The sequence below is a fragment of the Dendrobates tinctorius genome, unplaced genomic scaffold (assembly GCF_039654945.1).
Source record: "Dendrobates tinctorius isolate UK_male_01 unplaced genomic scaffold, ASM3965494v1 ptg000125l, whole genome shotgun sequence".
NCBI lineage: Eukaryota > Metazoa > Chordata > Amphibia > Anura > Dendrobatidae > Dendrobates > Dendrobates tinctorius.
Genome location: NW_027361793.1, coordinates 15,990,032 through 16,007,003, shown reverse-complemented (window position 1 = coordinate 16,007,003; position 16,972 = coordinate 15,990,032). Strand labels below are relative to the sequence as shown.

Genomic DNA, 16,972 nt, shown 5'->3' with positions numbered 1-16,972 from the left:
CATTCAGAGCCTGTGCTCGGGGATGGTTTGCCGAGTATAGCCGCCTTTTCTCCCATGCCTGTGCTACCGATGGCTGTAGAGTGGCTGTAGAGTATGAGGATGAACGGGAACGTGGTGCTGTGGGTGGAATGTCACTGGGTCTCTGGACAACAGTGCCAGAGGTTCTTCCATGGTGATCCTGTGAGGAAGCCGAACCAGCTGTGTGTGAGCTGGAGGAAGAGGCCCCAACACGAGCTGAAGAGGTGGTAGGTGGTGCTGTAGGTTGGTCTACGTCTTCAGTGTATCTTTGTAACTCCACCACGTGCTTGGTCCGCACATGTTTCCACATATTAGTGGTATTGAGGTTGCTGACACTTTTCCCTCTTTTGACTTTCTGATGACACAGCTTGCATTTGACAAAGCAAATGTCATCTGCAACTGTGTCAAAAAAGGACCACGCACTCCAAGTCTTGGGAGCGCCCGTTTTGGCTTTTGGAAGAGGAATGCTCCTAACGGGTGCCGAAGTGGAGGCTACAGCCAACCAAGTCTGCCCCCTCCCTCTCCCTCCTGTTTTGGCCATTCGGGGAATCTTTTCCTCAGAGCTGCTCCCACCACCTTCCTGTTCCTCATGCCATGATGGGTCAAGGACCTCATCATCTACACTCCCCTCTTCAAACACCTGCTTCTCCTGGGTAGTCTCGCCAGCACCGTACGCACCAGAAAGTGGCACCTGAGTCTCATCATCATCTGATGTGCACTGAGGTGTGCTGACCATAGGCACACCCTATCTTCAGATTCAGAGGGACAAAGCAGTTGCGCATCACTGCATACTCCCTCTTCTTCACATTCTTGAATGCTGCTTGGCTGGCCTCCTCTTTCCAAGCCAACAGATTCAGAGAACAGAAGTAGAGACTGTGATGGCTCCTGTACAGGGCTCTCTGAATGCCTGGGCAATTTGGCAGGTGGTGAAGAGACAGATGGTTGCTCTTCAGTGCTCTGGCCCTGAGAGGACGTGGAAGTCATTGAAGTTGATGCGTTAGCTGCCATCCATCCGACAATGGCTTCAATTTGTTCCTCCCGCAGCAGTGGGGTACAGCGAGGTCCTACAAAGTTGCACATAAAGGACTGTTGCCTGGTAAAACTGGGGGATGCTGACTCACTGGTGCCCGCAGCAGGCACAGAATCCCCACGTCCTCTCCCTGCAGAATCCCCATGTCGTCTCCCTGCTGAAACTCCACGCCCATGCCCACGTGCCTTACTCCCTGCCTTCTTCATCTTTGTAGACTGATAAAGATAGGCAGAGAAGTACAAAGGGGGGGGCTTAGTGTGCTTATTCCTGAACAGCTGCTAACAGGTATAAGAAACACTAATTTTATAAAGTGTGTGGACTACACTTTAATATGAGCTAATGTGGTCTACACAACTGTCAAATGGAGTGTTAGGTGAACTTTATTTTGTTTTTTGTTTTTTTCAAAAAAACAAAAAGGATGTGACCAAAGATTTGAAAGCGATAGTATCACAAACTTTTTGGAGCTATTACAATGCAGGAAGGTAACCTACAATGCAAAAGATGAGGCTCCAAAAAATAGGGTAATACTAATCTGTCTGCGGTTGAAGGGCACAAGCCAGAAAAAAGGCTCCTCTATCTACTCCTATATAGTGTTTGCAACCAACCAATGTAGATGGATACGGATGGATGCACAATAATAGAATGAAAAATGAGCTGCAATAAAACAAAAATATGTATGAGGCAGTGACGCACGCTGAGCGGCCTACAACCAGGAGTAGCTGCGGGACACACTACAGCGTGAGCTGCACTCACACACAGAGACCTCTCAGACAGCCGTGAACAGTGCAGAGAACTGGACACTAGCACTGAAAGGCTGCAGAAAGGCTCCGCTGTCTTCTCCTATAGTGTTTGCAACCAACGTATATGGATACGGATGGATGCACACTAATAGGAGAATGAAAAATGAGCTGCAATAAAAGAAAAATATGTATGAGGCAGTGATGCACGCTGAGCGGTCTACAACCAGACGTAGCTGCAGGACACACTACAGCGTGAGCTGCACTCACACACAGAGACCTCTCAGACAGCCATGAACAGTGCAGATAACAGGGAACTAGCACTGAAAGGCTGCAGAGAGGCTCTGCTGTCTACTCCCATAGTGTTTGCAACCAACGTATATGGATACTGATGGATGCACTCTAAAAGGAGAATGAAAAATGAGCAGCAATAAAAGAAAAATATGTATGAGGCAGTGACGCACGCTGAGCGACCTACAACCAGACGTGGCTGCAGGATACACTACACAGCGTGAGTTGCACTCATACAGACCTTGCAGACAGCTGTGAACACTGCTGCAAGGCAAAAGAAAGCTACAGTGGTTGATTATGTAGCCTGGGTAAAGCACAATATAATTTGAAAAATCGCTATTTCTAACTGTCCCTCAGAGTCTTGAAAAGCAGCCTGTCCCTAACTGAATTCACAGTAGAGTGAACCCGAAAAGGCGGCGGCGGTGGCTTTTATAGTGCATCATGACATAATTTCAGCAGCCGATCACAGCCATGCCATTACTTAACATGCCTACATGCCTAATAGGATGTGCCAACACTTCTGAGGGTTGTCATTGGCTGAATCAAATCAAACTGGCTCATAGCATTATGGGAACTTCCGATTCCGGTATTCAATATGCTAAAAGTATCGGAACTCAGTATCGGAATTCCGATACCGCGAATATCGGCCGATACCCGATACTTGCAGTATCGGAATGCTCAACTCTAGTCATCGTCCAACCAGTTCAGTATTAGTAGGTGATGTATTGTCAGAATCTGGCCCAAGAACAACAGGCTTCAGTAGTTGCGAGTCCTGGCCCAATGCTCTTCCACATACTCTTGCTCTGGCTCTTCCTGTCATGATTTAATCTAGTAGATTTTGCCTTCGTAATCCATAGACAGAGTACAACACTGCCCAAGCGTTCACTCTCTGCTCCTCATACTTTCTGTCTGCGCAGTGACTGCCTCTAGGCATAAGATGGACAGAGGCTGGACAGACATCTGACTGGGATGATTTAGCGAATCCTACTTTGAGCAGGGGGTTGGACCAGATGGCCCAGGAGGTCCCTTCCAACTCTACAATTCTATGAGGATGGTGGTAGTAGTTGGAGCATTTAAGACAGTCATGAAGCAGCCATAGAAACTTGAAACAGAAGTATTTTTACCGAGATACCAGACAGTTCAATATGTGGCCTGTATTTTTTTACCCCAAAATAGTGCAGAGAACTAGGGTAACAGACAAATACATTGGAATATAGGCCTGAATTGCCACAATTTGTAGCCCACTAATACATTAGACATCTGACAGCAATACTTCACAGAAAAAGGAAAGTCCAGCTCAAGGAGTAAAATCCAGAATTTTCTTTATTTGTTTCATTAAAACACAAGCGGTTTTTACCCTGGCATGGGATAGCCGCACAGAGAGTGACCAGGAGGTTCTAAGAGCCTAATCTGAATCTAAGAGCGTATACCGCTCGAAACGCGTACAGAACCTCCTGGGCACTCTCTGTGCCAGGGTAAAAACCGCAATGATGACTATAGCAGCCATGCTTGTATTTTAATGAAACAAAGAAAATTCTGGATTTTACTCCTTGAGCTGGACTTTCCTTTTTCTGTGAAGTATTTCAAGACGTCCAAGTGGAGACGTGTCCTTGCTCGGACCTTGCTGCAGCATCAATGAGGAGTGAGCGGAACTAAATCTTTTTTTTTTCCAATCTGACAGCAATACCAGACTATTCAATATCTTTCCTGTAATTTTTTTTTACCCCAAAATAGTGGAGAGAACAAGGGTAACAGACAGCAAATACAGTAGACTGTAGGACTGAATTGCAACAATTTGTAGGCCACAAATACATCAGATATCTGACAGTGATACCAGACTGTTCAATATGTGGCCTGTATTTTTTAACTTTTTGCCCCAAAATAGTGTACAGAACTAGGGTAACAGACAGCAAATACAGTGGAATGTAGGCCTGAATTGCCACAATTTGTAGGCCACAAATACATCAGACATCTGACAGCGGTACCAGACTCTTCAATATGTGGCCTGTATTTTTCTACCCCAAAATAGTGTAGAGAACTAGGGTAACTGACAGAAAATACAGTAGAATGTAGGCCTGAATTGCCACAATTTGTAGGCCACAAATACATCAGATGTCTGACAGCGATACCAGACTGTTCAATATGTGGCCTGAAATTTTTAATTTTTTACTCCAAAATAGTGTAAAGAACTAGGGTAACAGACAGCAAATACAGTGGAATGTACGCCTGAATGACAGGAACACCGCACTGCACTTGCTCACAGAGCCAGTGCGTGTGTCTTGAGTAAGAGAAACTGTGCTCTAAGATACCTGCGGAGCAGGGCAGCAGCGGTGAAGATGCGTACTAGACCAACAGGACCTGAAGCACGTGACTGCTGGGGGCATGGCCTAAACTCCAGAGAGCTAGGAGCAGCAGGAAAACTCCTAGAAGAGTTACTACGGGACGAAGTTACCAAGGGGCATAGACAGAGGCATAAACCAGATCAGGCCGGGGTAAAAGCATGAGATAGCACGACAGTACCAAAGGGCTAGACAGAATGGATAGTCAGGACGTAGCCAAGAAGTCAGAAACCAGAGAAACAGATATACAGTACAGAATCAACAGTCAAACTCACAACGGGGGACAGAACCGGGCCAGAACCATATCAGCAAGCTAGAAGACAAACAACAGGCACAGGCACACAGGGGTCACCACACTCGGCCAAAGGCAAAAGTATAACTGACGGGGATTGGAGTTTCCCAGGGCTATAAGAAGACCTCCTTGAACCAATGAGAGGCCACAATAATTAACCCCAGGCGTGCAAGTCAAAGCCTGCACTGGGCTCAAGACATTAACCCCTGACGTGCAGGTCAAAACCTGCACTGGGATCATGACACTGAATTGCCACAATTTGTAGGCCACAAATACATCAGACATCTGACAGCGATACCAGACTGTTCTATTTGTGTCCTGTATTTTTTTTCATTTTTTATCCCAAAATATTGTGCAGAACTAGGGTAACTGACAGCAAATACAATGGAATGTAGGCCTGAACTACCACAATTTGTAGGCCACAAATACATCAGACATCTGACAGCGATACCACACTGCCAAATATGTGGCCTGTATTTTTGGGGGGGTCTGCTAAATAGTGCTCTATAGAACTAGAGTAACAGACAGGAAAAACACTGCAGTACCGGCCTAAAATGCTTAAACTTGGAGCACGCAGATACATGAGGCCTGTCATGGAGATACCACACTGCTAAATATGTGGCGTGTATTTTTTATTTTTTTAAATGCAAAATAGTGCTGTATAGAACTAGAGTAATAGATAGGAAAAACACTGGAATACTGGCCTAAAATGCCCAAACTTGGAGCACGCAGATACACTAAGTTTGGGGTCACTCAGACAATTTTGTGTTTTCCATGAAAAGTCATACTTTTATTAATCAAATGAGTTGCCAATTGAATTTAAAATCTAGTCCAGACATTGACAAGGTTCGAAAAAAAGATTTTTATTTGAAATAATAATTTTCTCCTTCAAACTTTCCTTTCGTCAAAGAATGTTCCCTTTGTAGCAATTACAGCATTGCAGACCTTTGGCATTCTAGCAGTTAATTTGCTGAGGTAATCTGGAGAAATTTCACCCCATGCTTCCAGAAGCCCCTCCCACAAGTTGGTTAGGCTTCATGGGCACTTTTTGCGTACCATATGGTCAAGCTGCTCCCACAACAGGTCAATGGGGTTGAGATCTGGTGACTGTGCTGGCCACTCCAATACAGATAGGATACCAGCTGCCTGCTTCTTCCCTAAATAGTTCTTGCATAATTTGTAGGTGTGCTTTGGGTCATTGTCCTGCTGTAGGATGAAACTGGCTCCAATCAAGCGCTTTCCACAGGGTATGGCATGGCATTGCAAAATGGAGTGATAGCCTTCCTTATTCAAAATCCCTTTTCCCTTGTACAAATCTCCCACTTTACCAGCACCAAAGCAACCCCAGACCATCACATTACCTCCACTGTGCTTGACTAATGGCGTCAGGCACTCTTCCAGCATCTTTTCAGTTGTTCTGTGATCCAAACACCTCAAACTTGGATTCGTCTGTCCAAACACTTTTTTCCAATCTTCCTCTGTCCAATGTCTATGTTCTTTTGCCCATATTAATCTTTTCCTTTTATTAGCCAGTCACAGATATGGCTTTTTCTTTGCCACTCTGCCCTGAAGGCCAGCATCCCGGAGTCGCCTCTTCACTGTAGATGCTGACATTGGTGTTTTGCGTGTACTGTTATGAACAGGTCACCAAGGAGGATGGCAGGAATAGGCTAGGCCATCAGGAAACCAGAAAGGTTGGTCACTTAGCGAATTGCAGACCCCTAATCCTAACAACACAACTAACAGTAGCCGTGGAGCGTACTTACGATGCCCTAGACGCCTCGACACAGCCGGAGAACTAACTAGGCCTAAAGCAAGAAAGGTGAAATCTAAACTGCCCCGGAGTACAACCCCAAAGAAATAGCCCCCAAACATATATTGTCGGTGAGACCAGATGAGGGACAAACACAGGCAGAAAATAGACTGAGAAAATTATGGGGCCCAAACTGTCTAGATAGGATAGGAAAGGAAAGGCACTGTCTGCAATCATGCAAAAACCCTAAAAAATGCAACACGTCTGATGTACAAAAAACACTGAGGTCTCACAACTTCTCCCCCACCATATCAGCATTCTGGTGTAAACTGGCAGCAAAGCAAAAGAGACTAATATAACAGGGGACTGAACAAACTGACACAAGCTGTAACATATGGAGCGGGGTCCAGCACAGCCCCAGCAGGGAGCACGCTGAACCCGCACAGCAAAGCAGAAAGAGGCAAAACCAGATCAGAAGCAAAGGATTAGCAATTGATCAACTTAGCTGAAAAATTCAGGATCAGGCAGGAGACAGCAGACCTCAAGTTGCACAGGAAGAACTAATCACCAGCAACAATTGAGGTAAGCCCGCTCACTTAAATACTCCCAATCAGTAACCCCAGATTTCCAATCATCATCGTCAGGTGGCAGACCACTGTCAATCCGGCCAGCTCCACTACCCACAGTATCCACCAGAGGGAGCCCTGACTCAGAAGGAAGAGAATTCACAACAGTACCCCCCCTTGAGGAAGGGTTACCGAAGCCTCATCCACGCCACCAGGCCGATCAGGATAGGCCCGGTGAAAAGCACGAACCAATCTCTCGGCATGAATGTCAGAAACAGAGACCAAAGAATAATCCTCCTGGCCATAACCCTTCCACTTGACCAAGTACTGAAGCCTCCATCTAGCCAGATGATATTCCAATATCTTCTCTACCGCATACTCCAAATTACCCTTAACTAATGCAGGGTCAGGGGGCGCCGCCATGGCAACTACTGGCTCCACAAACTTTTTCAACAAAGATTTATGAAAAACGTTATGAATCTTAAGCGTAACGGGAAGAGCCAAACAGAAAGAAACGGGGTTAAGGATTTCCAAAATCTTATAAGGTCCAATGAACCTTGGTTTGAATTTTGGAGATGCAACCTTCATAGATATATATTTTTTGAAGACAACCAAACCATATCACCCACTTTATACCAGGGACCAATGGTCCTATGCCATTTGGAAAACCATTGGGCCTTTTCCTGAGAGTGGGACAACTTATCCATTACTTGGTCCCAAATCTGCTGCATTCTCTCTATCACAGAATCCACACTTGGGCAGGTCGAAGCTTCCACCTGCCCCGAAGAAAATCAAGGCTGAAACCCAAAAACAGAAAAAAGAGACATCAAAGTGGCAGAACTAGCCCTATTGTTTAGCGTGAATTCGGCCAAGGGCAAAAATGAGACCCAGTCATCTTGATCAGCTGATATGAAACATCTCAAACAGGATTCCAAAGTCTGGTTTGTTCTCTCAGTCTGCCCATTGGTCTGAGGATGAAATGCAGAGGAGAAAGATAACTGAATTCCCAGTTTGGAACAAAAAGCTTTCCAAAATCTGAAAACAAACTGGACTCCTCTGTCTGACACAATGTTCTCAGGAATCCCATGCAACCGAACCACCTGTTGTAAAAACAAGGGTACCAACTCAGCGCTCAGCGGAAGATGGCAACTTTGGGAGTGGTACAAGATGGATCATCTTAGAAAATCTATCACAGATCACCCAGATGACAGTCATTCTTTGAGAGACACAGGATAAGAAAAAAAAGTGGTCAGACAATCCACGCTGCGAATCACTGTGAACAATTTTTATTACAGTGGTCCTTTTTCAACTCGTTTCGAAGTTTCACAAAACTCCTTCCTCAGGAAAAAACCATATGCAAGTATCATGAAAAGGTTCTTAAATAGAAAAAACAGTACACTTGTCATTTGGGTGCTCAGCGTCTTAACAGGTCACCTGATTCAAAAGGATGTCAAAATTCATTGCTTGAACACATGATATACTCTTAACCCCTTCACCCCCAAGGGTGGTTTGCACGTTCATGACCGGGCCAATTTTTACAATTCTGACCACTGTCCCTTTATGAGGTCATAACTCTGGAACGCTTCCATGGAGCCCGGTGATTCTGACATTGTTTTCTAATGACATATTGTACTTCATGTTAGTGGTAAAATTTCTTTCAAATAACTTGTGTTTATTTGTGAGAAAAACGGAAATTTGGCGAAAATTTTGAAAATTTCGCAATTTTCCAACTTTGAATTTTTATGCCCTTAAATCACAGAGATACGGCACACAAAAAAATTGATAACTAACATTTCCCACATGTTTACTTTACATCAGCACAATTTTGGAACCAAAATTTTTTTTTGTTACAAAGTTATAAGGGTTAAAAGTTGACCAGCGATTTCTCATTTTTACAACACCATTTTATTTTTAGGACCACATCACATTTGAAGCCACTTTGAGGGGTCTATATGATAGAAAATACCAAAGAAGTGACACCATTGTAAAAACTGCACCCCTTAAGGTGCTCAAAACCACATTCAAGAAGTTTATTAACCCTTTAGGTGCGTCACAGGAATTTTTTTGAATATTTAAAAAAATGAACATCTAACTTTTTTCACAAAAAAATGCTTCAGGTTCAATTTTTTTTATTTTACCAAGGGTAACAGGAGAAATTGGACTGCAAAAGTTATTGTGCAATTTGTCCTGAGTACGCTGATACCTGATATGTGGGGGGGAACAACTGTTTCGGCGCGTGGCAGAGCTCAGAATGGAAGGAGCGCCGTTTGACTTTTTCAATGCAAAATTGGCTGGAATTCAGATCGGACGCCATGTCACGTTTGGAGAGTCCCTGATGTACCTAAACAGTGGAAACCCCCTACAAGTGACCCCATTTTAGAAACTAAACCCCCCAAGGAACTTATTTAGATATGTGGTGAGAACTTGGAACCCACAAGGGTTTTACAGAAGTTTATAACGTACAGCCGTACAATTAAAAAATCATATTTTTTCCACAAAAATGATCTTTTCACCCTAATTTTTATTTTCCCAAGGGTAACAGGACCCTAAAAGTTATTGTGCAATTTGTCCTGAGTACGCTGATACCCCACATGTGGGGGTAAACCACTATTTGGGCGCATGGCAGAGCTCGGAAGGGAAGCAGCGCCATTTGACGTTTTTGGCTGGAATTGAGATCGGACATCATGTCGCGATTGGAAAACCCCTGATGTACCAAAACAGTGGAAACCCCCCACAAATGACACCATTTTGGAAACTAGACCCCCTAAGGAACTTATCTAGATGTGTGGTGAGAACTTTGAACCCCCCAGTGCTTCACAGAAGTTTATAACGCCCGGGCGTGAAAATAAAAAATTCATATTTTTTCCACAAACATGATCTTTTAGTCACCATTTTGTTATTTTCCCAAGGGTACCAGGAGAAATTGGACCCCAAAAGTTGTTGTCCAATTTGTCCTGAGTATGCTGATACCCCATATGTGGGAGAAAACTACTGTATGGACACACATCAGGGCTCGGAAGGGAAGTAGTGACGTTTTGGAATGCAGACTTTGAGGGAATGTTCTGCTGGTGTCATGTTGCTTTTGGAGAGCCCCTAATGTACCTAAACAGTGGAAATCCCCCACAAATGACCCCATTTTGGAAACGAGACCCCCTAAGGAACTTATCCAGATGTGTGGTGAGCACTTTGAACCCCCAAGGGCTTCACAGAAGTTTATAATGCCCGGGCATGAAAATAAAAAAATCGTATTTTTTCCACAAACATGATCAATTAGTCCCCAATTTTTTCATTTTCCCAAGGGTAACAGGAGAAATTGAACCCCAAAAGTTGTCCAATTTGTTATGAGTACGGTGACACCCCATATGTGGGAGAAAACTACTGTATGGACACACGTCGGGGCTCGGAAGGGAAGCAGTGACGTTTTGGAATGTAGACTTTGATGGAATGGTCTGCGGGTGTCATGTGCGTTTGGAGAGCCCCTGATGTACCTAAACTATTGAAACTCCCCACAAGCGACCCCATTTTGGACACTAGACCCCACACGGAACTTATCTAGATGTGTGGTGAGCACTTTGAACCCCCAAGTGCTTCACAGAAGTTTATAACGCTCGGACGTGAAAATAAAAACATCATTTTTTTCCACAAAAATGATATTTTTGCCCCCAATTTTTTATTTTCCTAAGGGTAACAGGAGAAATTGGACCCCAAAAATTGTTTTGCAATTTGTCCTGAGTAGGCTGATACCCTACATGTGGGGGTAAAACACTGTTTGGGCGCATGGCAGAGCTTGGAAGGGAAGGAGCACCATTTGACTTTTTCAACTCAGAATTGGCTGGAATTGAGATCAGACGCCATGTTGCATTTGGAGAGCCCCTGATGTGCCCAAACCGTGGAAACCCCCAATTCTAACTCCAACCCGAACCCCAACACACCCCTAGCCCTAGCCCTAACCCTAGCTCTAACCCTACCCTAACCCTATCCCTAGCCCTAACCCTAGCACTAACCCTAACCCTAATGGAAAAATGGAAATAAATACATTTTTTTAATTTTATTTTTTAGGCTGGTTTCACACTTGCGTTTTTTTCGCGGGATTTTAGCGCTAAAAAACGCATGTTTTTTTTTTCCTATACTTTGCATGGGATGCGCTTATGTGCGCATACACACGCGTTTGTATGCGTTTTTGCGCGCATGCGTTTTTTTGCGGTATGCGCTCGGGCGCACAAAATGCATCCTGTTGCATTTTTTGGGCGTCCGACTTGCCTCAAAAAAACGCATGCGCGCGCAATGCATTTTTTTACAGCAAGACACCCAATATAAGTCTATGGGTGCGCATATGGCATGCTTAGGCTGGTTTCACATTTGCGTTTTTTTTCGCGGTAATTTACCGCTAAATAGCGCATGCGTTTTTTTCCTATACTTTGCATGGGATGCGCTTATGTGCGCATACACATGCGTTTGTACGCGTTGCATGCGTTTTTTTGCGGTATGCGCTCGGGCGCACAAAATGCAACTTGTTGCATTTTTTGTGCGTCCAATTTGCCTCAAAAAAACGCATGCGCGCGCAATGCGTTTTTTTACAGCAAGACACCCATTATAAGTCTATGGTGAGCATATGTGCGCATTGGCATGCTTATGTATGCGTTTTTTTGCACATGCGTTTTTTTTTTACCATTAGTTTAGACAATGGAATTTCGGGGTTTGGGTAAAGTTAGGGTTAGTTAAGGGGGTTTAGGGTTAGGGTCAGGGTTAGGGTCAGGGTTAGGGTCAGGGTTAGGGTTAAGTATGGTTTGGTTAAGGGTTAGGGTCAGGGTTAGGGTTAAGTATGGTTTGGTTAAGGGTTAGGGTTAGGGTCAGGGTTAGGGTCAGGGTTAGGGTTAAGTATGGTTTGGTTAAGGGTTAGGGTCAGGGTTAGGGTTAAGTATCGTTTGGTTAAGGGTTAGGGTCAGGGTTAGGGTTAAGTATGGTTTGGTTAAGGGTTAGGGTCAGGGTTAGGGTTAGGGTCAGGGTTAGGGTTAAGTATGGTTTGGTTAAGGGTCAGGGTTAGGGTTAAGTATGGTTTGGTTAAGGGTTAGGGTCAGGGTTAGGGTTAGGGTCAGGGTTAGGGTTACGGTCAGGGTTAAGTATGGTTTGGTTAAGGGTTAGGGTCAGGGTTAGGGTTAGGGTTAAGTATGGTTTGGTTAAGGGTTAGGGTCAGGGTTAGGGTCAGGGTTAGGGTTAGGGTTAGGGTTAAGTATGGTTTGGTTAAGGGTTAGGGTCAGGGTTAGGGTTAGGGTCAGGGTTAGGGTTAGGGTTAAGGTTAGTTAGGGTTTGGGTTAGGGTTAGTTAGGGTCAGGGTTAGGGTTAAGTATGGTTTGGTTAAGGGTTAGGGTCAGGGTTAGGGTTAAGTATGGTTTGGTTAAGGGTTAGGGTTAGGGTCAGGGTTAGGGTTAGGGTCAGGGTTAGGGTTAGTAAAGTCATGGCTTGGGTTAGTGTGAGGGGCCACCTAATGTTGGAAAAAAATGCAAACGCGGTAAAAACGCACTAAAAACGCATACAAACGCATAAAAACGCTGCGTTTTTTTCATGCATGCTCATAAAAATGCTTGAAAAAAACGCAGCAGTTGTATGCTTTTGTATGCGTTTTTCAATGCGTTTTTTTGCGGGAAAAACGCGCTGCAAAAAAAAGCAAGTGTGAAACAGGCCTTATGTATGCGTTTTTTTGCACATGCGTTTTTTTTTGTTAACCATGGAATTTAGGGGTTTGGGTTAGAGTTAGGGTTAGTTAAGGGGGGTTAGGGTTAGGGTCGGGGTTAGTTAGGGTTTAGGGTTTGGGTTAGGGTTAAGTATGGTTTGGTTAAGGGTTAGGGTTAGGGTCAGGGTTAGGGTCAGGGTCAGGGTTAGGGTTAGTAAAGTCATGGTTTGGGTTAGTGTGAGGGGCCACCTAATGTTTGGAAAAAACGCAAACGCGGTAAAAACGCACTAAAAACGCATACAAACACATAAAAACACTGCGTTTTTTTCATGCATGCTCATAAAAATGCTTGAAAAAAACGCAGCAGTTGTATGCTTTTGTATGCGTTTTTTCAATGCGTTTTTTTGCGGGAAAAACGCGCTGCAAAAAAAAGCAAGTGTGAAATTAGCCTAAGGGGGTGATATCAGGGGGTTTGATTTACTATTTATGGCGGTTTTTATGTTTGGCAGCTGTCGCACGCTAAAAGACGCTTTTTATTGTAAAAATAGTTTTTGCATCACCACATATTGAGAGCTATAATTTTTCCGTATTTTGACCCACCAAGTCATGTGAGGTCTTATTTTTTGCGGGACGAGTTGACGTTTTTATTGGTACCATTTTCGGGCATGTGATATTTTTTGATCGCTTTTTATTCCGATTTTTGGGACACAGAATGAACAAAAACCAGCGTTTCATGAATTTCTTTTGGGTGGTGCGTTTACACCGTTCCGCGTGCGGTAAAATTGATAAAGCGGTTTTATTCTTCGGGTCAGTACGGTTACAGAGATACCTCATTTAGGTCGTTTTTTTATGTTTTGTCGGTTTTATGCAATGAAAACTATTTTATATAAAAAATAATTATTTTTGCATCGCTTTATTCTGCGAGCTATAACTTTTTTATATTTTCGCTGATGATGCTGTGTGGTGGCTCATTTTTTGCGGGACAAGATGACGTTTTCAGCGGTAACATGGATATTTATATGCGTCTTTTTGATCGCGCGTTATTACACTTTTTGTTTGGCGGTATGATAATAAATCATTTATTTTTATTTTTTAAGGGGTTCGCTAAAGGGGTTAACTAATGGGACAGTTTTATAGGGTGGGTCGTTACGGACGCGGCGATACCTAATATGTGTACTTTTATTGTTTTTTTTTTTTTTTTATTTCCAAAAAATGTATTTTTGGGGGGAATTTTTTTTTTTTTTCTAATTTATTTGGCGATTTTTTTAAAAAATTATTTTAACACTTTTTTTTATTTTTTTTTAACTTTATTAAATAGTCCTAGGTGGGACATCACTGTCCTGTGACAGATCGCTGATCTGTCACATCACAGATCACTGTGACAGATCAGCGATCTGTCACAGGCAGTGCAGAAGGCTTCCTCATGCCTGCGCTTTGCAGGCACTGAGGAAGCCAGCTTCCTCCAGGCCCCCGAAGGCCCCCGTCGCCATCTTGGATTCGGGGGCCTGCAGGAAAGGAGCCCCCCGTAGCAGCGCTGCACATTGCGCTGCCGTGGGGGGCTCAGGGAAGCAAGGAGGGAGCCCCCTCCCTGCCGATGCTTCCCTTTATCCCCCGGTACACCGCGATCATGTTTGATCGTGGTGTGCAAGGGGTTAACGTGTCAGGGGCCGTCCGTGACCGCCCCTGACACATTGTGCCTGTTGTCAGCTGTGATAATCAGCTGACACCCGGCCGCGATCAGCGGCGCTCACCACGTGGGCGCCGCTGATCGCGGTAGACGTACTATCCCGTCCATGGGCATAGGGGCCCGGGTCACATGGACGGGATAGTACGTCGGATGTCAGAAAGGAGTTAATAGACAAAATATATATAAATTTCTGTTATAAAATTATTATTATACTTGCATTATAAAATGACTAATATTTATTTCTTTATTAACAGTAATCAATGGAAAAAATATTAAAAGAAAATTTAATAAGAAAGGAACAAGAACCTCCAAAAACGGGGGAAAAAAAGGAGAAATGCTTTACAAGGAGAACATGCTTTCAAGTGAGCCACCATGAAACCACACAAACAATGCCAAATCCAACAACATGTATAGAAAAACAAGCTTATACCATGAAATTTCTGAATAAAATATTCTTTCAAAAGACATTTTTGAGTTTTATTTCTATTTATATTATTGCACAGTTCTTGCTGGAAGATAAAAATTGCATAAAAATTATTTATATAAAAAATATTTATATAAAAAAAGAAATATCCATATAAAATTATTAAAAATATATATTTAAAATTACTTATATTATCCTTTCTTTATTAAATTGGTTGTGCAGTAAAATTTGCGGTATATAGGAATAGCGATGTTCACGATATTAAACAACATATTAGAATATAATTATCAATGAATTAGTGGCGGGGTATTGCATGTGCCCAAAAAAGGCCACATTAAAAATCAAGACAAAAAAACAAGAGGAGACAGAGGAAAAAAGATTCCAGGGAAACACCAGAACGAGACACTGCTGTTAATAACAGGGAAATATATAATTTCCTTTCCAGTACAGATAAAAATTCTGTGAAAATAAATACGGTATATACAAAAATATATATTTTTTTTTTTATTTTATTTTTTAAATCCTTTCCTTGATTAAGCAAATAAAAGTGTGACATATAAAAATAATGATATTCATGATGTTGTACAACATTATTGTGATGTGTTGATTATATCAATAAATTATTAGGGGGTATTAGCGTATTGTCAAGTGGAGCCCCACACCAAGAGAAAATAAGAGGAGGATTGAAATACCGCTGTTAATTGTGCCAAAAAGGATTATCCCTTTTTTTAAAGAAAAAATGAAATAAATAAAGAAAAATATTTTAGAACAGAACATAATTACTTTAAAGAAACACCTCAGTTGACTTCATTTAAACCATGCGGTTTTAGTGTACTCAGCAGGTAGATCCAGTATATTTCTTTGCGGTTGAGCTTTTGAGTCCTATTTGTGACCTTACTCGGTATATGTTCTATAGGACATATGTTGAGTTCATTATAATTTTTATTGTGCGCTAACAAAAAATGTTTAGATAAACCATGAAGTAAAAAACCTCTTTTAATGTTATAGCGGTGTGAATTCAATCTGAGGTGGAGAGCCTGCGTGGTCCTCCCTACATACTGTTTCCCACATTTAAGTTATCAGATAAATGACAAAATCTGTCATACAATTCATGTGTTGCTTAATATGAAAGGTTTCATTTGTTGCAGAGGAAACAAAATTAACCACACGATGTTTGATAGCGTGACAACACAGGCAATTCTTAGAACCACATTTGAAGACACCATTAATACCATCGTTCATATGCATTACTCTGTCAGAGGGTTTTAACCAAATGGGAGATACAATATTTTTTATTGTGTGGGCTCTCCTGAATGTTACACCTGGATTCCTGGGTAGATATTGTCCAATAATTGGATCATTTAGTAAGATGATAATTTTTTGAAAAAAACTGGCCCATCTTACTAAATGATCCAATTATTCTTTTAAAAATAAGGATATTTCTAAGTGACCCTAAACTTTTGAACGGTAGTGTATGAGTCCTGCCACGGAGATACCACACTGCCAAATATGTGGCCTGTATTTTTTCTTTTTTTAATGCAAAATAGTGCTCTATAGAACTAGAGTAACAGACTGGAAAAACACAGGAATACTGGCCTAAAATGCCCAAACTTGGAGCACGCAGATACTGTATGAGTCCTGTCACGGAGACACCACACTGAAAAATATGTGGCCTGTGTTTTTTTTTTTTTTTTTCAATGCAAAATAGTGCTGTATATAACTAGATTCACAGACAGGAAAAACACTGCAGTACCAGCCTAAAATGCCCAAACTTGGAGCACGCAGATATATGAGGCCTGTCACGGAGATACCACAATGCCAAATATGTAGCCTGTATTTTTTGGGGGTCTGCAAAATAGTGCTGCATATAACTAGCATAACAGATGGCAAAAAAAAATGGAATTTAGGCCTAAAATACCCAAATTTTTAGCTCACAGATATACCACACTGTAAAATATGTGGCCTGTATGTATTTTTGGGGGGTTCAGCAAAATGGTGTCCAGAAATTTTGTAAGACACTCCAAAAAAAGTCTACCGTACCACAAAAAAATGATAGATTTTTCTGCACACTGAAATGTGATTTTTGGGACCCATTTAAAATTGCTGGATTTTCACGCTGTGCTAGGAAAAGGATCTGGCTGTATTGTGCAGTGTCAAAAAGCAA

General features: G+C 42.6%; 1 long non-coding RNA gene across 1 annotated transcript in view; it reads left to right on the top strand.

Moving 5' to 3' along the window:
• The window catches only part of LOC141047022 (uncharacterized), a 234,063-nt gene extending 219,214 nt beyond the window's left edge, over positions 1 to 14,849 (top strand). The window contains exon 3 of the long non-coding RNA XR_012219733.1: positions 14,639 to 14,849. This is a non-coding gene — a long non-coding RNA (uncharacterized lncRNA). The remainder of the gene's footprint in view (positions 1 to 14,638) is intronic.
• Positions 14,850 to 16,972: the final 2,123 nt, after the last annotated feature.